The following is a 24,281-nucleotide window of genomic DNA, read 5'->3' as shown; positions in this document are numbered from 1 at the left end:
TTGTAACATTTTTGTACATTTAGGCGCAAATCATTTAGATGAACCACTCACTGACTTGGTACCCTCAGATTATATTTTTTTTACCTCGTTGAAGACACACATGGATGGAATTAAATTTACAACTGACGAGCAGGTGCAGAAAAAGGTTCTGATGTGAGGAAGGAGCTGATGGGAGAGTTCTTCGAGGAGGACCAAAAAAAACTTGTTCCACGACTCACCACATGCATTGAACGGTATGGCAATTATGTGGTTCCAGTAAAAGTAAAAGTACCAGTCTCGATGATGTCGCGAAAGCGATAAAACTGGTCACTGGATATTCCAAATTTGTGGAATAAAGTATAATTCGTCTTTTATTTCTATAATAAATTACAATGACTTCCATCAAAAATTTTCATTTACAAACCCAAATATTTTATTAAAAATATTAAATAATCGCTTTATTTCCGATCCTCAACTGACATCCACCTTTTATCCCCTGTATGCATTTTTCCTCGTTCAATTATTTTAAAAAGCAGAGCCCTTATGCCAAATTTTATTAAACAGAAATATAGATCATGTGATCTGCCGTCGCCATTATTATTTTAAACACATAAAAATGAATACCCGTTTATATCCTGTATTCTCCATTTATACATTAGCTCATTACTATAATCGATTTCACTATTCATAAAACATTGCTTTGTGTTGAGAATAAAATAATCGATCTACGAGTACGTAGAGTTTATTTTCCATTCAAATAATAGTCTACTGAAGTTTCATATTTTGATAAGCGAGTTGAAAATATAACTGAAAAATAACACAACGATATTCATATATCTTTCAATAACAAATACGACGTGGTGTTTTTTTTAGAAATTTCTCTCTGGGTGGAGTATTAACATTATTTCCCTATCCGCATCCAGCGTTGTACAGGGTACTACATCATTTATGTAACATGGAAGGTTAGGTGATCGGTCAGCTACGCTTCAGATGCCAGTCCAGAGACAATGACCTGTTTCACTATAAAAATATTTTCATAATAAATATTTTATGTCAACCATGTTGAGAATCGAAGCCGAGACCTCTTGCATGGTAGGCAAATACGTTGACCATTCGACCGCTAGGCGGATACGAAATCAGGTGTTTTAAATTTTCCCGTTTTGTTAAAATTTGGGTTTTTTATTATTTAAAAGGTAAAAACTTATTTCAAAATTTACGCTTAAGTACAAAACAAAAATGAATAAAACTTTTCAACTTGTAAGGAGAGAAAGAAATACAAACTATAAAATAAAAATAAAAAAACGATTAAATGATTTTGTGTACAAATAAGATGAAATAAAATAAATGATCTCATATTATGTCCTTTTGGTGGTCTTAGCATTTCCAGCCCTCGCTCGAACAGGGGTGAATGGATACACCCTGCAGTAGCTTGGAAAAGCGTCCAACAACACACTTCTCCAACAATGCCACCTTTTTGGGCATTTCAGTATATTTTTATTTTAAAACAGACATTTATAAATTTATAAAATAAAATTATGCTATAAATACATATCATAAAATCCAATAAGAGGCTTTCACATAATGTTGTTATTGTAAATGTTGTCACATAAAAAAATATACATAACATAAAATAACTAATCATACAAAACTTATATTATTACTAAAATATATCTACTTTTGAATATTGGGCACACAGTTATACATTATAATATACAATACAACTATAGTTGACCATACAATGTACATTTATTATGTGCCTACATACAGAACTGCACACAACCTGCATAATATAGGCTGCGGATTCCAGGTGAAACATCACAACTTGAATTATTTTTGGGAATTTTATTTTTAAAGGAAGTTAAAGATATGTTATTGATATCAATACAATTTAGTTTCTGATTAAACATATTGCATATTCTATTCACAAATAAATTTTGAAAAGATTTAGTGGAACATTTAGAAATTTAAAAAAGATATTGGTTTTTGATCTGCGTTACTGTGACTCTAAAATTAATAAGTGATAGAATCTTAGGGCATCATGTTAATCAAAGATTTATACATAAAAATGGCGTCAGCCACGTTCCTGCGAGTTTAGAGAGTTTGAAGTTTAGGTAAGTTTGTAGATTCATCTGGACCTGTATTCTGAGTCAAACGTTTAAAATTGAAATACGATATAAATTTTGATTCAATGAATCCAATTCGGTCAATGTATTTTTTGCATTGAGGGCTCCAAGCGGATGATGCGAATTCTAATTGACTTCAAGCATATGTAAAGTAAAAAGTTCTAAAGGTGCGTGCATGGTATGTTTTTTTCACAATCGAGTTGACATGTGCCCTAAACGTTAATATATATATATTGAATATTTATGTTATTCGTGCAAATTACTGCAATGTGGTAATATAGGTAAAATGATCTGTAAATAATAACCCATTTCGCTAAACATGAGTTCTGTAGGTAAATAATTGTGTTAGTAATAACGTTTTTTTGCTCCACTGAAAAGTTTCACTTTTGCAATTGAACGTAGTTATGCAGAAAACAGCCCGCCATATAAAAATGAAACTGAGATAATAGCACCTTTGTGAAAAGAGTGAATAAACAAATCCCCACAACAGTTGGAATGTTTTTGACTTTAACAAATGATAAACAAGGAATATTTTAGTTTTTTTTTACAATACAGACAAGAATTTAATTATGTATTTGACCGGCTTTCATGATTTTTTAATTCGTTAAGATTTTCAAGTGGTGTGGGTGTTTTCTGCAAATTGAGAAATACCGTTTTTGTGATTGATACCATTTTCAGAAGGTGATTAAAACAATTCTTTGTACAAAAACATTCTGGCTGTTTTTATTAGAATATAGAATTGACCTTATTGCACCCGATAACATCAATATCGCTTTTTTTTCAAAATTGTGGAATGGCTGCTTTCTGCAACTACGTTCAATTATAGTTTTATGTACGCCCACATCAAATTTAAAAAAATGTCTTATAGAAACAGTTCTTCATTATTGTGCGGCATTATGCTATTTATATTAAAAAATTTATGGCATACGAAAATTTCTCGTCCACGAACTTAAGAGCTTTCGTTACTTTTTTACCCAAAAATAGACATAAAAAAATCCAGCGGATAACTTTTCAGAGCTTTTACCTTGGGCATTCATAGTTTATTTGAAATGCTGACTTAAATTATTATGCACAATTTAATTAATTGAAAGATTTATACTGATCGAATTTCGCTCCGACTTTTGCTTAGAATTTATTTAAAACTCCTTTTATAATACTATTTTCACATTAATTCCAGGCGAAACTATTACGCCTGGAAACCAATTTAACAGTTTCTCAAGAAACCGAATGGTTTTTTCTACGTTCATTACTTCGTATATAATTCAGCAGTAACCTTTTGTATTTATAATTAACCAAATTGGGTATAAAAGGTTTGGACAAAAAGGCAATATGGATGGAAAAGAAAGGTGCAATAATCCAGTTTCTCGGTTCGTTCAATTAATTCTTGGATAGGAAGTTATTTTCCAGATGGAGTCCTTGATTGAATTAGTGATGTAACTGACTGGTGGAATTAATCGAATAATACAAATTGTGAAAATAATCGGTCGATTACCAAAGCAGAGTTCAAAATTTAAAATAGCAATTTATTTAAAAACGCTCATAGACTGTTTTAATTGACTGAGTACATCATGATTGGGAAAAGGGGAGGCTAGTTTTTGTCAATCTGACAACTGTTTATTTTGAGACACATCAAATAGATTATATCTTAATGTACGAATATTTAAATATAATAAAAAAATATATGTGTTCATACAAAGTCCACAAAAATAATTATAGCATTTAAAAAAATATATTAAAACTGTAACAATGTGCCCCACACAGGGGCTAGTTGTTACAAGGTGGAGGCATGTGGTAACGAACTTAGTCAAAAATCAAACATGTATGTAATTGTTAACAATAATATTTAAAATATATAAAATAACATGTAATGATATAATAGCATAAGCTTATGTATGCTATAAGCTCCTTTTCCTGATCGACAGAAAATATTTGCCGAGGTTGGTTGTAACCCACTGTTAGATGTGGTAAGGCCATTCTCTTGATGTTTTATGTAACGATGTAATGTCATAAAATTTACTTTGTTTGCTTCGGCAGCTCTTCGAATATATATTTTTTCTTTTAGTATTAGTTACTTCTTTAGCTGCTCTTTTGTAGGTCTCCTTGGATATTTCACCTCTATTTTATTTTTACATATCCGTATCGTTGTTATATAAAATCTCGAACAATAATAATTTATTTATTCATTTAACTTTTTGTTATAATTTTTGGCATATTTAAAGACAAAGCTACTTTGACCATTATTTGTGTGGAATTTAGTGATTTTAATATTTGAGTGACTTATTCATCTCAAATTCTTTTATTTTCTCTTCATTATAAATTTGTATAATGGAATTTATTTTATAAATAGGGTCTACTTTATGAGCTTTAAATAACTTATGTAGAATTTCCATATTGAATGTTAAGGGTTTCTTTAAAATAACTTTAGTAATTAATCTTTGTACTATTTTAAGAGGGTTTAATACATTGGCATATGAACCACCCCATCCAACAAACACATATTGTAACAAAGATTGTACACTTGAGTTATAAGCTATTTTCAAATTATTTTTATTTTTTAATATTCCTTAATATAATAAATATGTACTTACATTTTTTTATACGTTTAACTAGTTCACTAATATGGTCTTTCCATTTAAAGTTTTGGTCTATAAAAACAACAAGATATTTAATTTTATCTGTTGTATCAAGTACTGAACATGTTAGATCACAGCTAGTTTTGTTGCAATTGCTTTGGTGAATAATTATTTTTATTACTGCTTCTCAATTTGTTGTGTTAAGTAAAATTGGGATGATTTTTGTCTTTATGATATGGTACTATTGAGCGTATTGTGCAGATTTTTATTGAACTTTATGTTTATGTAATAATTTTTGTTTGTAGTATTCTTTAATTATTTGCATACTTTCACTTTCTATTTTTTTATATCCCAACTCAACACAGGGCTCTTGGCCTCATAGAGTTAGGAATACTTTATTATTATTTTATGATATGTATATTTATACAACCTTTTACTTTGCTTTGTCAAACCAAATAATCGAAAGGATAGAGAGTTTTAAATACCTGGGAATATATTGTACAAAATAGTAGCTTTTAAAAATAACTGGGAGTGCGGTTAGGAGTAAGAGGCACCACATTCTCTTCTATGGATGCGAATTGTGGCACCTCACTGGGGCTCAAAACAGCAAAATTCTGAGTTTTGAGAATAGGTGACTCAGAAGAATCTTGGGTGTGCAGTAGTTTGGCTTTGTGAGGAATGAAGTAATTAGAGACCAGACCCAGCAAACTCCAGTGACAACTGTCGTCAAGCGGAGGCAATACAGTTCACTAGGCTATATACTGCGGATGCCTCCAGAGAGCTTTAACTAGGCTTGTCTACTTTACAAGGCATTAGGTTTTCGATGTCCTGGACGTTCACTGTTGGCAGTTTATGTCAGAACTTCGAGAGGAGAACCTGACTTGGGAAGACGTAAAAGAGTTGGCAGCCGATAGAGATGCATGGAGACTTTTTGTGAATACCATATACTCCAACTAAGGAGCGAACATGTAATGAAGATGGTCTTTATACAAATAAATAAAAAAAATAAAAAAAATGGTTTACTCAAATATTTGGCACCCCCAAAAAATACACTGTGGAATCTCTAAATTTGACATTTTGCAAGACTGCGAGAACAAACTTTTTATCAAATAATAGTAAATATTATTTTATAACCACATTCCTACTTTTGATCTCAACCGATTTCGAGACGTAACCGTCTCTTCGTCAAGACACTCACTACACCGACATGCAAATACTAAAATACGCTTTCTCCTTTACCATCGCCTTAGTATATATAGCAGGGGCGAACCGTCCATATAATCGATTATTCGCAGCTAACCATTATACTTCACTACCAATAATAATGTTTTACAGTAATTTTAATTATAGGAGAAAAAATAAAATAATCTTTATTTATTATAAATTAACGTCACTGTTTATATCTTCCTCAAAAAATAAATATAAGCTGCTAAATGCGCACCCAGCGCATTGCCCGGTTCCGATTATTGCAGTTTATTTTTCAATACAAAATGTATACTGTATTTAAACATTCAAAAACCCAGTGCGTATATTTTCCTTGCTAAGTTCACTTGCAGATTACAGATATTATTTCAAGCTTCTCTATTTGGAGAGTAGTATTTCGAGCGTTATTTCCTAAAGACCGTTTTCGTTTGATAGTATTCTGTTGACATATGACGCCAGTTTTTTAGTCCGCGCGTTTTAGCTAGTGGCGCCTCGCTCGGTGTCGTCAATTTCTTGCATTATTCATTCTCATTTTAGAAGTAACCGAAGTTGACGGCCGGCGCGGTGCAGCGCGGCGGTCACGACGGTCACGTGACATTTTTGTTGCAATATTATTGCGAATATTTCTAATGAATGTTATTGTTATGTTATGTTATGTAATGTAATATGTAAAGTTAAAATTATGTATTTTGGCATAAATAAATAAATTTAAATCTAATCTTTTTGTTTTTTATTTAATTTTTCAGAAAAAAAAAAACGTAAAAGAAAACAATTTTTTTTATGTGCATAATGGGAGTGACGTCTTACAATAAAAGTTTACTTTCTTTTATATTAGTACCTAAATATTTTCAGTATAAAATGTAAATTACAAACAAATATACGGTGTTCTTAATCAGTGCCAAAAAAAAATACGCCTCCACTCATTTGCGAGATTACTTATATGTATGTATGTACAGGCAGGTACAAATTATGAAAAAAATTAAAGCTTACCCATAAAAAAGTCACCGTTCGCCACTGATATATAGTACTTTAAAAAAAAGACATAAATTACATGTTGAGTTAAGGGGATGCAAACACCATCGTGTCCGAACATGCACATTGCACTATGTATACAACGGTGATGGTTTAAAGTGAAAGTGTATTTTGGTATTTGCATATTGATGTGCGTGTCCTGACGAAAAGACGGGCATGTCTCAAAACCGGTCGACATAAAATGTCGGTAAATGGTTGTTTACTAATATTTATTATAACATTAGTTGAAATGTTTGACTACGAAGTTAATGCTTTAAACATAAATAAACTTCCTCTAGGGTCATTTAATTCTTTAAAAAAATCAAATATTCTTGGACTTCTTTCTTGCAACTGGCGGGAATCGAACTGGTGACGCCAGTTTCACAGTTAGCTGTCTTACCAACAGGGCAGCGGCGCCTGACATTTAAAAAAATTAAAACCAATTCGATTGGAAATACTAATCCTATCAGTATGCACATCACTTTTGCATATACACGGTGTTTCAAGGCCAGACCACGAGACTTTAGAGGGAAATTCCACATCTTTTAATCTAAAAAAAATATTTTTTTTTTTTTAGGAAAACTTCATTTATCTATAATATAATCTCGAAATGGAAAAAATCCTTTATTACTCGGTCTAGCATTCTTTCAAAAAACCTCTACCCTTCTACTACTCAGCCGCTTTTCTTGTCCGCGTCTGGTGCGTATCACTTCGTTGGTCAAATGCGTTTTCTATCTCATTTTTTTTTTGCCAGGCACACGTAAGAGTTTATGGAAGGGATGCCAGTCCGAAAAATTGAAGATTTACTCCATTTCCAAACTATAAAAATATATATATATCTTGAAAAAGTATTTTTATTTTATTATTTTATTAGAATTTTTCTTTAAGTTCACCATGAGGAGTGTTCTTCTGAAGTTTTGCAGGCTGGCCTTAAAACGCCGTGTATAATGTAAAATCACTGCGGCAAAGTTGGAACCGGTACAAAATGTAATTTTTTGTCACGTGATTCGTAGATTTTTCATGCCGAGGGCGGGTTTAGTGCAATGATAGATCTATTTTGAAACGAACAAATTCTCCTCAATTGCCATATTGCATTTGGAAACATTGTAGTGTTGTTTTTGGTATACGAAAGTTTTGTTCAATTTGATTTAAGTTGTAGATTCACGTGATGAAAGTGCGGTTTTTCAATCGATACTATTTGAGGCGGTATGCGGAAGCTAAATTTTATTTTACTTGTTCGTTTTACATCAGACATGTTTTTTTTAATAAAAAATTTCAATATATCTATTTAAGTTTAATTTGTTAAAACATTTCAGTTATACGTATGTTATTACTATACATTTGTGTAAGTTAGTGTCTGTCCTAAAATGGGTTTGTTGTTACTCCTGGGAGTCCAAATATTTTTTTGTATTTGAGATTTAATAAAAATTATTTTTTTAATATACTGCAACAGAGATGAAGAACATGTAACGAGAGGGAATAGAGAATTCTATCCATATGACCTGGTACTGGCTAGTTAGAGTGGCCGTCATTATGGCGTTTTTCGAAAATGGTTATATCAACAATGTTTTGAGTTTGTCTAATTTTTGGGATAGAAAACAAAAATAATCTACCAATAGATCTATCAGGGTTAAAAAATGAGTGTAGCTAAAAATCATTTAGATGACAGTTGTCCGTCTTTGATATTTTCTAGTCACATGTGTTGCCCATTTATCAGCCATTATCAATCTCTCAATCTCCCCGTAGCTAATTTCATTGAGGAAAGCAGTTAGCAACTTCTTCAGCTTGTGGCTCTTACAACATTCATGGTTCTGGTATTATATTGTACAATATTTGTCCTACGTAGGAGTATTGTCTCTGTGCCAAGAAAATTTTAACCATTTGTTGGAAAATCAGATCGCTATTGGAACTGCAATCTCATAATAATGAGATAAACATAAACACAAATAAGATTCTTGGATTTATTAACAGAAGCACAGCTGACTTCAAAAATATCAATACCCTTAAAACTCTTTTCTGTTTTTAGTTCACCCGCACCTAGAATATTCTTCTGTCATCTGGTCTCCATATTATGATGTTCACATCAAGAATATTGAATTAGTTCAACATCGATTTTTGAGAAAGATATGCTGAAGGTTGGGCTTATCCAGAGACCTTTATACGTATAATGAGTTAAAAACTACCTTGAATATATCTTCTCTACAAGACCGTCGAAATAAATCCGACCTTATAGTCCTATTTAAAATTCTCAATTCATTCTTTGATGCGCCTGAACTATAGTTCAATAAAATTAAATATCCCAACAAGAAACCTCAGACAAAACTTACTCTTTCATACCGATAACCATAGAACGATCTATGGTTTTCATTCCCTAGGCCCAGAATTCTTAGGTCTGCCAACAAACATACCAGTCATAATTTCTTTGATAACATGTTGTCTTCTTTCAAACGATCACTGAATCAAATTCAATTATAAACACCTCTCTCCCGCTTCCACTCCCACTCCCACAAAGTCTACTATAAACCATTGAGTCTTTCTAATTTTTTTATAATAATTTTCTATACATAAATGTGTCCATAAAAATGCCCATCGGGCGTATATGTATCTCTGTTAGTGTGAATGACCACCACCGTTTTCATTAAATATATTTATGTCTGAACTCAAGCACTGTTAATATCTTGAATAATAAATATGATATCTATAAGACACTTTTACTATTATGTTTTTATTAGTAACGTTAGTTTTTTTATTTTACATAGAAATAAAAAACGAGTGATACTTCAAACCTCAAATTTGGAATATCCAGTGAACAGTTTCATCGCTTTCGCGACATCTTCGAGACTGGTATCTTTATTAAGGAGTTCAATGTATTTATACAAAACAGAGATAAGGATAGAAAATTCAAATTTATATGAAAGTAAATTGAACAAAATTATTTTTATTTTAAGGATCATCAGGCACTCTCCTAATACCCATCCAATTACCCACACAATTCCTCTTTCTTCTCTATTTCATATATCTCCCATCCACCATCAAAGAGGTTACTACATTATCTCGGTTTAAATCACGTCTGAAGAAACATCTCCTTTCTCTTTGTTAATCTCTCCTCCTTTCCTTTTTCCTCTTTCCTCTTTTTTCCCTTTTCCTGTTGAGTAATATTTTTGATTTAAGGTCATTTATAAACAAATACGTTTGTTTCTATTTTTATATATCTTTAGCTTTTTATTTTTTTTTGTTCTACTGAATATGTTCTGTGACTTGAATTATAAATTTTATTTTTTTATTTTATTAGTTAGTTGGAAGAAATTGCCATTTGGCAACAAGCCTGCCAATGTATAAATAACATTATGTACAAAAAGTTAAAAAATAAATAAATAAATCATATACAATTTTTTTCAGGTTAACTACTGAGTTGATATAATGCTATTTTAATGAGTTTAAATATTGTATATATATTATTTTTTGTGTCCCATCCCATGTGAGTGTGATTTCTGTCAATTACTGATTAAAATATCACTCGTCTTTTATTTATATAATAAATTAAATAAACTTCCATCAAGAACTTTCATTTAACAAAATAAATTTATTTATTTATTTATGCTTTATTAAGTTAGTTTACAGCATCTTCAGAAAGAATATAAACTTTTAATAACAATACAATTTTTTAATCAAAACTTCTCAATAACTTATTTTTTCAAATTAATTTGAAATATTTCAATCTTTTCTATCTCCTTTATTTCTTTAGGTAACTCACTGTACAGCTTCAATCCCTTGTACAATGAGTTTTGATATTCTGTTTTTCTCCTTATCGGTAATCTTATCTTTTTTTATCCATTGTTTCATATGTATGACATTGTTGGTTAAATTTTATTATTGTTTTTATTTTCTTTATCCCCTTAATTATTTTATGAATAAAAATTGCTCCATTATATTTAATTTGCTGCTTTACTGTGAGCAAGCCAGTTTCTTTGTGCATTATTTCTACATTAGAGTAGATATTTCTTTTGAGTTAAATCTTCATCGCCTTGTATTAAAGAATTTTTATATTTTTAATTTCTCCTTCATTACATATTAAAAAAATAAAAGAGCAGTAATGTATGTGTGGACATATGATTGTTTTATACATAAAAACACTACTCTTTACATCTTTTACATTTCGCAATCTTCCCATAAATGTTTTTATTTTTTGCTACATATTGAGAATGTGTTTTAAGAAAATGTTCTAACAGTTTAAATTTTGATTTATTATTTATTTATCAATGTTTGGGTATGTCCAAATGCTTGCAAACTGGCTGGATTTCCTCCCTAGAGAATTATTCATTTATAAATTTATTTCAACAGAGAGGGAAAAACTTTTTGAGAAGGGAATATGAATGTCTAGGAATTTACAGGGCTTATGACCTGTCATTGGTTGGTTTAAGTGGCCACTTTATACTCTGTGTAACATTTACCATTCTGCCCATGTTTGAACATCCATTTTTCCTCAACTCTTCCATCTGTTGACTTTTGAGGAGTAGAAGACCTGCAACCTTTAACACGTGGGTGAGATTCATCCGGCTGAACCAAATCACCTACTGGGCAACAGTCAGGTTTCAGCTCTTTAACTTCACAAACATCAACAGATGGAAAAGTTGAGGAAATGCGGATGTTCAAACATGAACAAAAAAGTGAATGTTACAGTGTATAAATAGGCCACTTAAACCAGCTTAATTTTTTAAATAATAGTAGAGATCGGGTCAACGAATTTGAAAAAAGTGGAATATATGAATTAACATGTCATTGTCCTGGCATTGAACAACGCGGGAGAGCCATTGAACATTGGCTGTAAGAACATTTAGCTTCGCATATATTAAAAACGTACCATTGAACTACGTATGACATATAAATGAATTAAAACATGATTTCGACCAATCAATAAATATTACAATTTTATATGTAGAACATGAATGTCGAAAGTAAGATAAATTAGAAATTTTAGAAATTAACAGAAGAAAAAATGAAAGTGATAGAATTTTAACCATTCAACAAATTTAATTTTTAAACTCACCCTTTTTAGCCCCCTTAGCTTGACCCTGTAAATCACAAAAAATAATAAATATTTTTATAGAATAGAATCCTCCCTTACAGTACACCACTAACACATGTTTTTAATAACTTTGACATACTCAGTTTCATTGAAATATTATATATTGCATCTCTTTCGACTTATTTTTTAAATGTACCCACACTTAAGATAATATTTAGTTTTATACAAATGATCATTAAACTGTATTATATTAACCAGTCTGAAAATATATTTATTTGTTTATTAACGAACACTGTCCACGTATCCAATTTAAAGGGTTTCAATGTTGCAATAAAAGAAGAGTTTAAAACATTTAAAAAAATAAAAAAAGAAGCATTGAAATCCTTTATTTGTGGTGATATGCTCATGTGTCTGTATCATATAATTGCTCGTCCCATCTCAACACAGAACTTTTAGTCCCATGGAGTTAGGACTTATTGTCTCAAATAATGTACAACAACCTTAAGTATGTAAATAAATAAATAAAAAATAATAAATTAATTGACAAATATAAGGGACATCAAGACAAGATCTGAACTATTTATTTAGTGCTCGTTTCAATCGTTGTAAACTTAAACCAAAAAAGAACAGATCTTGTCTTGAGTTAACAATACGACAAAGACGGGTCACTGGAGAATTAAGGTCATAGTTTGTTCTATGCTTATTGACGAACAGTACTTGATTGTTTATCACAACCTACGAGTCGGAATATTGAATTTTACTTGTGTCAGTAATAATGGAACATCGATTATACCATTTAGTATGCCGAACATATAAATGGAATCAATATTAGTTCTACGTTTTGTAGACTAGAAATATTGAACATTGACTCTATATCAGCATAAGAATAATTACCTCTCTCTAGTCCAAGCATCCACGATACTTTTCGAAACCAGCGATGATGGACTGATTTAATGTGATTTATGCGATTGATATAGAATGGAGACCAGACCACGGAGGCATATTCTAGAAGAAGGCAAACAGTTGAGCAATAAAGAGATCTGATTGTACGGACATTAGTAAAATCAAAGGAAATTCTGTTAATGAAGCCAAGTAATTTCAGCGATTTATTTACTGTATTATCTATATGTTCGTTGTTTGTCAGCTTATGGTCCAAAACAACTCCTTAACCTCTAATGGCCCATTAGAGGGCGAATTATCACATTAAATAATAGAAGTGCATCAAGCATTTTAAATGTATAACTTATATTACATTTATTATTATTTTTTAAAATAAATTATTGTTTTATATACAAACATCAATATTTAATTTTAAATACTTGAATATTTGTTTTACTTTGTAGATCGCAGAAGTTTATTATTATCTTCCCACTGTAACATAAACCCAGGGTCTGGGCCATAAATAAGAATATGTAATTGATTAAATCTATTACATCCACCATAATTTTTTATGTTTTATTTCGGTCTTGCGTTATTTAAAAACTGCGTTTTGTGTATGTTTTTTTCTATCGGCTGTTTTTGTCAAACTTTTTTTTTATATTCAGGAAACACCTTGTCAATTTAACGAAATTCAATTATCGCCTTGACAAAAATTGTTAAAGAAAAATGATCAGGTAAGTTATAAGGATTGGTATTTTCATGGAGCAGATAACCTTTCGATACTAACCGTGGAATATTCAAGAATGGTTGGACTATTCCAAGAAAAATAATCTTTTTTGTATGGCAGAAGCTACGCTCCTACACTGTTGGGCCAAAAATTACGATCCTTCGCATAATTTAATATTTCACAATATTTATTAAACGGTATAGAAGGTAACACTTTTTAAGTTTCCGAGAGGCATTTACAGCACTTTTTATCCATCACTAGCTGATTTAAATTATCGTTTATATCGTACGAGTATTGTACTGTACAAGTCACAGTTTGGACCGTATTCCACAATCCTGTAGCAAGGGGTAGGTGTTGGCCGTGTCTCGCTGCCGTCGTCGCTCTCGGGGTCGTAAATCCCGAAAGTTATGAAGTCTTGAAATCCCTCTCAAGTCCGGTGTCACTGCGTAGGTCGGTGGAAGATACTGGTTCGTAGTCCTGAGGTGAAGCGATGGTCAAGTCCAAGGTGTAGATCCAGTAGTAGAGTGGGAGGTCGGGCGGAGTGACGAAATGAAACGATCTGACTTACGTGAAGTCTCGAGGCGAACTATATATTTATTATTTAAAATGTACACATTAAATAGGGCGTGTTGTGGGCTCCCGCTACCTGCGTCCGAACCAGCGTTAGGCTAATACGGGAGTGGGGGGAAATACCGCTCCCACTATACCCGGCCGGCGCGCCTCCCCCAAAGTGCATATAGCGAGGTGCCGGCGCTCGCTCGGTCACTTTGCTGGGAGCCGCAACACGCGCCACATCAATTACAAAAATGCCTTTCTAAAGGCAAACATTAATCTCGTTTACACAAATTCAAATCCCATTTTTAGGGCAATAATTGGTCAAACGTCTAGCTTCAGGCCCTTTTTAGGGCCTGTAACACAAATTTCTACTCTATAGTACCCCGGTATCGCTAAAGTCAGACCCGAAAGTGGAATATTCATCCTTTATTGTAGGTCCAACATTTAGCCTACAGATACTGGGGGCTCTAACTATATTATTGCATATTTTATTCATATTTCTAACCGTATTTTGTTGCCTTTTAATAATAAGGAATATTTTTGTGTTTTTTTAAAATATTTTCATTTCCTTTTTTAATTACCATAAAAAAAATCCATATAACCTTTTACAGAATATTTTATTTTTTCATTATTATGTTATACAAAAATATTAAAACTGACCATTATTTATTATAGGATCAAAAATTTATTAACATTTCCTTGTATACCCACGAACAGGCCATGCCTTTGTGGGATTTTTTTGTTTACTATTTTTCTATAATAAGTATTTCATTGATATGTTATTATGCTTTATTTTTTTAATACTCTGTTTTATTATTTTGTTTATTGTAAAAAAAAAAAAAAAATATCGCGTATGAGCCAAATGAGGGGCGAGGATGCACCGGAAATACTCTTTAACACCGAAAATGTCGAAGGTTTGAAGTCTGTCAGACTAATGTCCAGTGATCTAGGGTTAAATTAATAAAAAATCTTATATTTGAAGCACTAACTTTGTTCAATCTAATTAAAAGGAAAAACTAAAAGAAACTTTAATATTAGAGTAAAATAGCACTTTAAGTGCTTCAATAATAATATTTTTTCTGAATTCGCAAACCATCTGATCGAAAAAAAATATATCTTCAATAAAGACACTGGATTAAAAGCTCTTCATGTTAAAAATAAAATATTAAAATTAGACAACTTAGAAATTAAAAAAGCGATTCAAAATAAGAAAAAAATAATAAATACCTAAATAAACAATATTTCTTTTAGTCCTCTTCTGTCTATCTTCAAAAATATTAATATCTAATTACCACCCTTGGAGGGAAAACAAGACTGGATTTATTGGCTCCACGTATAGTATTTAGTTAACATGATAAAAATAAAATAGGAAAGAAGTCATTAGTTACGTAAACATTGACGAAGAAGCTTGTTTGCTTTGAAACCGGTCAGTGGATAAAAATATAAATGAATAAAAAATTGGTGGTTAAAACAAAGTTGTTTTATTTATAAAAAATACTTAAATTGCTTCATATGCTTTTTTTGTGCCTGTGTTCTTTTGGCCCCCGGTGTAAAACAAAAATATTATGAGAGCTTTGAGTTTCCGCTTCTCGTGAATTTTTCTTTGCCGTGCCGTGAATTCAAAATGGCTACCTTTGTACACGAAGTGAATAAATGCTCACTGAAATGATTTATTCCAAAGAAAAGAAGGAGATACATCTTTGTACCTTGCAAAAATGAATACCAACAGAAAATTCCTGCGGGAAAAATCTAAAAAATGTATGGAAATTTGTATCACAACGTCAAAATGTTGCTTTTTTGTCTGCGTCAATAAACCAACGAAAATCAATGTTATTTGAATTATTTATATAATCACTAATGTTTTGGTTATTCGTTATAAATAAAATAAAAATAAATACGCCTCGTTATTAGCCACTTATTTTTTAAATAATCACATCCCTCTTCAAATAGTACGAAGATTAATTATTTAAGTAATTTCGAAGAAACCCTCAACATTCAATTCGGAAATTCTGTATAAATTATTTAAAGTTCATACAGAAGACACTATTTATAAAATAAATTCCATTATACAAATTTATAAAGAACAAAAAATAAAATATTTTGATATGAATAATTCACTCAGATATCAAAATAAGATTAAAATCCCTAAATTCCACACAAGTCATGGTCAAAATAGGATTGTTTTCAAAGGTATCAAAAATTACAATAATCTCCCCAATGAACTAAAAACTATGAAAATAATATATCAATAAATAATTTCAAAGTAAATTGAAAGAAAATTTACTATCCACTAGAACAATTAGTAAGTTCTCACAATATAAAATAGCTAATAAAAAATGGATTGTGGAGGTGAGTTGCGCATCGATGAGTGGATCAAGCCAAATAGGTAAATGTGTGTACTGTTTATGAAATTAGCTCTATTGTTGTATATAAATTGGTTATGTTTTTTTATGAATATGTTAGTTTTTTATTGTTTATTATGTTAATTATAATTAGGTTAATTGGATTAATTTCGTTTTTTTTATTGTTATTGTTATGTCAACTTTGTTAAATAGCTAATCTTAGGCATGCTTCATATTTTGTAAAATGTTCTCCTCGGCTCGGAACACCCCAGTGAGGGAACATTATTTTGTATTAAAAAATATAACAAACAGTGTAAAAGTATAAATTAAAAAATAAATAAGAGTGTATGTTACTCATTCTCACAACAGATAATAGCAGTTATAACATTTACTAGATGTATAAAATCAGATTCGTGTTAGAATAAAAAACTATGTACCATTTATAAAAATATATTGATAAATACAAAAAAAACTTAACAATATTTAATCTGCCTACCGGTTTTAAAACATGATTTTTTTGTTGTTAAGGTTCACTCATGCTCCAAAACTGGTCAGCAGATTAGTGATTTTATACAAAAAAATTATTTATTTTAATTATTTAACATGTAAAATCACATAGTTATTCAAATATTAATTCCACGCTTCTTTTTTATTTTATTACGTTATTTTATTATACTATTATAATTTAGGAGCAACGCGGCTCCTTTATCAATAGGAAACATAATTCATGTTGTATTTTTTCGGGCAGTCTGCCCAATGTACACCTTGGAACAGTTTTTACAATTCAACTTATAAATACCATTAGTTTCAAACTGTGAAGCGCCACAGATTTCAAATTGACAAACTGTACACAGAAATTACTGCGATACGTTTCAAATCCTTAGTACTTACGGTTTCACATCTATTTCACAAATAACATCAATGAGAAAATGTTCAAACAGCCCATAAAAAAATTGCTAGTGGAGCTAGGTAGAAGTAAAATATATTGTCTTATACGCCCAAACCAATATTGAATAAACGGCTCCACAAATGTATAGTTAATGTTTTGTTTTACTTATTTATATTGTACGTTTTATAATAAAAATTATAAAGGGGTACTTAAATTAAATATAAACTTAAATACGTTGTTGACATATTACAACAGAGATGAATGACGGCCATATTCAAACATCTATATTCCTTCAATTCTTTCATCTGTTGATGTTTGTGAAGTTAAAGAGCTAAAACCTTGACAGGTCATAAGCCCTGTAGATGCCTAGACTTCTATATTATCTTTTTCTTAAATGTTTTTAATCTCTTTTGTAATATGCTAATATAAAATCTCTTCGGGGAGTTGAATCCAGTCCTTGTCTACATAAATTGGGACAAACTCAAAATATTGTTAATAAAAACGTTGTGTTTAAAACTATCTGAACATTTTGTTAATTATCTTTGTATATTAAGTCTTCTTTGTTTTTTCTAACATGTAAAAATATTTTTTAAAAAGTATATTTTTAAGTGTCCTTGGTACGGCTAACCTCAGTGAGGTCACATTATTTTACTATTAATAATGGAAAAAAATAGTAAGTTAATAAACCCTGGTGATGGACACTGTATTACAATCTGAAACGTGGCGTTGGTAAATATAACGAACGACACAAGGCATAATAACCCAGAAAAACTTAATGTACAACTGATAACATGATACACAAAAATAATTTTTGGCTTAGTTTAAAAGTATGTTAACAAATTAATTTTAAACAAAATGACCTTTTTTTCTCTTCATCTATGTACAAAACATCCATGTTAATTGAAAATATCAAAGCAATTAAGCAAAAAAGATAGGCAAAAGGCTAATAGAGAAAACTTTGATTAAAAAAGTTTGAAAATTTTGTATTTTTTTTTGCTTCACCCTTGCAATAGGCTTAAATATACATCAATAAATGAGCATATGCTGCTCAGAAACCAGTCGGGAATCAAATGCATTATAGATGATAAAAAATCATGTTTTCATTTAAATTTTCTTTCTACAATGTTATTTTAACAATGTGACAAATAAAAAAAAATTTAACCATTTTAATTTATTTTTTTAGTATTTACATATTGTTCTTTTACTGTTCTTTTTAAACGTTATTTTTGCATAGGTATTTTTTTTAAATTGACTACTAAAATGGGTAAAGGGCACGATATGCTCTTTTTAAGATAAAATTAAAAAGTGGGATAAAATCTTTAAAAAAAAAATTCAATAAAACTATAGGCACTTGCAGCACCAGGTGCCAGGCCTGCCGACGCAGCAACGCAACACGTTACCAGCTGCAAAACTAAATTCAGATTTTATTCGTCCAGCGCTGGTTTCGGTTATCCCAATTCGACATTATTAACGAATTACAACATTAACGTTGATTCAAATTATATATCACGGTAAGGTTAAACCAGTATTGTCGGAATTCACTTATTGTATTTGTTATAGTCAACTCAGTAAATAATAAACTTCACATAAATATGTACAATAAGTGAAATTTTTCATTTATGCACGCTCACCCCATACAACAAAAGTTTCGGGTAAATCGAAATTCCTTATAATCATTATTTGCAAGAAAACATTTTGAAATAATATTTATTTCCGTATACAGGACGAATAGTTACGTAGTAGAGTATGTGAAAGAAATAAAATTCAAACCCTGTTCGGAAATTTTCGACTCGAAGGCTACTCTCAGGTTGGAAAACTGAGATGCGTCGACCTCGTAGTGTAGTGATTGGCGTACTTGATAATCATGTCTGAGGTCCCTGGTTTGAGTCCTGGGAGTAGAGATGTAAAATATTGGTTAGAAAAGGTGATCAAAATACGATGTGTTTTATTCAAATTCAAATTCAATTCAAGTCAATTGACTTTACATGACAAACTAAAATTCAAGACGTAGATATTATAAAAAGACGAAAAATACTTAAAGAGACTCTCGTCGAAATAGTAGGAGAATCCTGCTCTGGAAAACCCCTTTGGATACATGGAACAGATCAACATCCAGAGCGATGTTGTTCGACATAGCGGTAGCCCTTCCAACAAGTAGGGTGCTCCTGTATATCGGAATATGAAACAATCTATGCTGACGCTGTCTTGGGTAATTATCAGGAACATACAAACCAATGCTCATCATAATCGCAAGATTATCGACAATACCGCGCAACAATCCATAACATTGTCAAGTCAAATACACATTCCTTCTAGTATCTAAACTGTTGCAGCCAAGCATACCCTGGAGAAACTCGGTCGGGTAGAGCCAAGTATAATACCCGCACATAAAGAGATATCTCAAAAACTTATTTTTGATTTTCTCTATCATAAGAGAGTACTTCAATTCATGTGGACAAATCGTCGTGGTGCACTATTCAGTGGAGTTAGGGCAATTACGGGGATGATGATTTACAGAAAACTGTTTATCTGTTTTGTCGGATGTTATGCGTGATCAAAAGGAATTTTTATTAATTGATAGTTTGATATGGTTTCAATAAAATTTCATGAATTTTTCACCTCAGTTCACATTATTTCGGGCAAACGTTTCTTTTAACGTAACCTAAATATTTGTCTTGTAAATTCTTTGTAGGTACATTAGAAATATATTTTACACAGCTAAGATCCTGTCGTTTCAAAGGAATGGAGGATCAAAAGGTTACGGGATAGACCATTTATAAACCGTTTTATTTTTCTAAAAGTAAGAAATTTCTTGGTACTTTCACCACCTTAATTATCCTTTTTAAGCCCAAGTAATTCTAAAATATTTGAAGCTTGTGCCTGCGAAAAGAAAACTAAGTAAAGTTTTAATTAATGTTTCTACTATAGTAAGAAACAATAGAAAACAAAAAAATATTCATGATTATGCAATTTACTGTAAAAAAAAGGGGAAAAAATTGAGAAGTAAATTTGGAATTCTAGGCATTTACATGGTTTTTGACCTATCATTGGTTTGTTTAAGTGGTTTACTTTATTCACTGAGTAATATTCACCCTTTTGCCTATTTTTAAACATTATTCGGAAAAAGGTATTTGACATAGGCTGAATGGTGAATTTTATACAATGTGAATTTAATTCGACTTCTTTATATTTTCAATAGACTTTTCCAATAGAAATTTCCAACCTCAGAGTAATTAAAAGTTAAAATACTCGTAAATCGTAATTAGAAAAAAAACTGCTAGATGTAACAAAATTGTTGAAACAAACTTTGAATGCGTAGATAAACGTATCGAAAGGTTCTAGACCCGACGATACAAACCAAGTACTTACATTAAAACTTGATGGGGGGGGATCGGTAGTGTATCTTCGTAATCGGTCGGGAAAATTTTATCTTTAATTATGACGTCATACAAAAACTTCGTCATTTCAGTGTGTAGATATGTCTTCCGTGACGTACGCTTCTCCTTGTTTCATAACGATGTACCTACCCGAAACATGAAGGTGAGGGGTCAGTAGTGTTTCTTCGTAATCGCTGGAGAGAATTTATTTGGAGAGAAGTAAAATGGATTGTCTCATTCGCCCAAACCAATATTGAATCAACTGCTCCACAAGTGTATAGCTTATGTTAGGTTTTTGTTATTTTCATTGTGCGTTTTGTAATATAAATTATTTACATCTACTTACTCGTATATACCTTGTTTTTAAAACAGTCTTGAGTATTTTGTTTATTATCTCTGTTTATTAAGTAAGTTTTATTTGTTTATTCTCAAATGTAAAAACATTTTGAGAAAGTATATTGTTAAGTGTCCTTGGCACGGGTAACCCCAGTGAGGTCACATTATTTTTATTATTGTTTATAGTTTGTTAGAGGAAAATATGAATAAATAAATACTTAAATAAAATATCGTCATGATCAAGGTATGACGTCTTTATCTTCCCATCATAATCAAGGCCCTGGTTTAAACATACAACGTTTTAATCATGTCATCCACCGCTTTGCTTTAAGATGGCTCCGCTTTCTTAGGAAAGAAAAAAAAATAACCAATCTATTTGCTGTACCTACGTTAACAGTGAGATTCATAACTATGTTCTCCCAATATAACTGAAAATCTTGAAAACAATTTGTGACCTATTTTTTAGTATCGAAACATTTTTGCGGGTTAAAATGTATGTAGCATAAATAATTTTACTGTGGAGTATCCATCACCGCGAGCACTCCATTGTTAAGATTCACGGGCGTGTAGAACTGGGAGTACTGTTATAAATCCATACAAAATAACGAAGACATAGTCAGAAAATATGATGAAGCATCTTGTAAGAATAAATATAGAGCTTGTACTTGTACACGGTGGCTTAAAAATCGATTATGCTGATGTACGTTCTCCAGACGATAATTTTAAACTGCTTGTTAATTTGAAACGATTTTAGAATGTCTGAGTACGTTATCTTTGCAAATTTGACCGGATAACCGAATACCGCACGCAACTACACTGGTTTGGTATCAGGCATAGAAGAAACAGTTTCATTCTATAACTTCTTTACTGTATTTTGAATAATCCCATTCGCCTGTTCATCTGATAGACCTCATCAAACATCTATCACAACGAGAGTTATAATTTTTTTTTTATTAACATAAACGGCAAATCTGCCTTTTACAAAAATTTATCATAGTGACATATTTGACTTAATATAAATATATTTTTTTTTATACCCAAGATTTAAAAAAAAAATTAAACCTAAAAATTATACAAGATTTATATTAAAAAATTAATCTAAAAATTATACAGCATATTCAGTAGAAAGTTTAAACAATACAAGAATAAATGTAAGAAAACAAAATTAAATGATAAAACATCCTTAAGTAATACAACAAGAAAATCATAAGTACTGTTTCATGCAGCTGGGCAAAGTGAACAAAAAACTGCATATTATATAAAATGCATGAATAAATAAATAAAATTACCATTCACAATATTTGAAAAAGTTTAAAAGTTTGTTTTATAGGAACAATACCCAACACTAAATATATCAGATACGTGGGAATAACTGTTGCCGAGTTCATGAAGTCTGTTTAATACGGCATTACAAGTATACACTGTCCGTGAATTGTTGCTACAAAACGGTGGCACCTGTCTAGTCATTCTTCTAGGCACCCTGAAGTTGATGAGAGATTTCCGGGCAATCCCATATTGAATTTACAATTTTGAATAAATTGAAAAGGTCTATAATTTTTCTTCTATCGTTTAGTTCAAGTTCAAGTAACGATAGAATGCTTTTAATACCTATTCATTACTGTATTTTGTTTTCTTTTTTGCGGTAGTAGCCGCTTGATTGTGGAATAATCTACCAATTAATGCCAGAGACGCCCCAATTTTATTTACATTTAAACCAATATTGAAATGTTACTATCTGAATACTTGGGTTTTTATTTGCTATGGTAAAACATAACATAACACAAAATCATATTTTGTGTAATGATGTGTGATAATATATTGTTCACGGTTTGGCAACATTACGCAGCCACTTCACGCATGCGCGCAGGCGAGATGACGTGCAGATGGGGGGCATTTGGAAATTTTCGCCCACAGTGGGTTGTAAGCAAACTTGATTCTACGCGCCTTTTGGTATATTATAATTCTATGGATGTGGGTACGTTGTTTTGAGTATTATCCACAATTTTCTTTTAAGTGTTTCGGGTCTCTTCGTTTTTGTACACCTCGTACTGTGATAGAGAAACAAGAAGACTATTCTGAATATGTCTGAGATGAATTCTTGCATCTTGTCATAGATTTATATCACAGAGATATGAATACATGGATAGTAATAATGTTCCGGAGTATTTAGATACGTTCTGAAATGTTTTGACTGCATAGGATATATCGCTGTGAATTTGAATATATCATTTGAAACAGTTAATTTATTACCCCCGGTAAAGCAACAGTACGGCGATCTAAAAATACAGTTCAGAAAAGGACACTTCAAAAGAAATTCATAAGTTTCTAACGAAATATGGATATGTGAGCATTTATAGGATTTATAATTTGGCGACTACACTGCATGTTTTTCAAGCAATTTAAAAAAAAAAACTTTAAAGTTTTTTGGCAAAAATTATTGGTAGAAGATCATTGTAGTTTATTACGGAAACAAATCATGACTACTGCTATTTCTATCACCACGCCATTTTCCGCAGGGGTAGGCAGAGTGCTTCTTCCATATTTTTTTACGTATTACCATATTATAAAGTGCATATAAATAATATCGAAAGAATTCAACATAAGTTTTTACGTTTCGTTAATTTTAAATTAGGTATTTCAGTTGAACATATTGATTATACATACATTAAAAAATATTTAAATTTTCACACATTAGAAACTAGAAAATTAAACGATTTGTTATTTTTATTTTAAATAATAAACTCAATATTTGACTGTTCCGAACTGTTACAACTAATTAACTTGCGAGTGCCCGGCCGGATAACTTGATTTAATGAACTCTTTTATATAAATGTATATACAACTAACTACAGTGCACACTTGCCTATGAGGAGAATTCATGTGTTTGCAAACGAATACGCAAATGATGTAAATATATTTAATACAACACTTTTAAATTTTAAAAGGCAGTGTATCAATTTATTATCTCCAAATTTTAATACTTAAATAATACTTTGTTGTTTTATATTGTATGCCTTCTATTAACTTATATCTTTATTCTTAATTATTATTTTCCTACATTCTTCTAATTTTAAGATTATTTTTATATAACCGATGGAAAAAAATGAACTTCTGTTCTCTCTACTGGAATATATGTATGGTACCTATGTACAATATGTAATATTAGTTTTATATATTTTTCTTATTATTTCATTTTTATTTTTTTCTACTTTTGTGTAAAACATGCCTGTTCTTGTATATAAATATATTTCAAACATGTAA

General features: G+C 30.9%; 1 protein-coding gene across 1 annotated transcript in view; it reads right to left on the bottom strand.

Annotated features, from left to right (window-relative positions):
• Positions 1-24,281, bottom strand: part of LOC148283380 (uncharacterized) — a gene marked incomplete at its 3' end in the record, with an annotated part of 240,676 nt that overhangs the window by 165,939 nt on the left and 50,456 nt on the right. The window contains exon 2 of the mRNA XM_088223635.1: positions 11,937-11,961. The remainder of the gene's footprint in view (positions 1-11,936; positions 11,962-24,281) is intronic.

This window comes from Micrasema longulum, unplaced genomic scaffold, assembly GCF_059751315.1.
Source record: "Micrasema longulum isolate JH-2025_06_02 unplaced genomic scaffold, ASM5975131v1 h1tg000244l, whole genome shotgun sequence".
Lineage (NCBI taxonomy): Eukaryota > Metazoa > Arthropoda > Insecta > Trichoptera > Brachycentridae > Micrasema > Micrasema longulum.
This window is presented reverse-complemented; position numbering and strand designations above follow the sequence as displayed.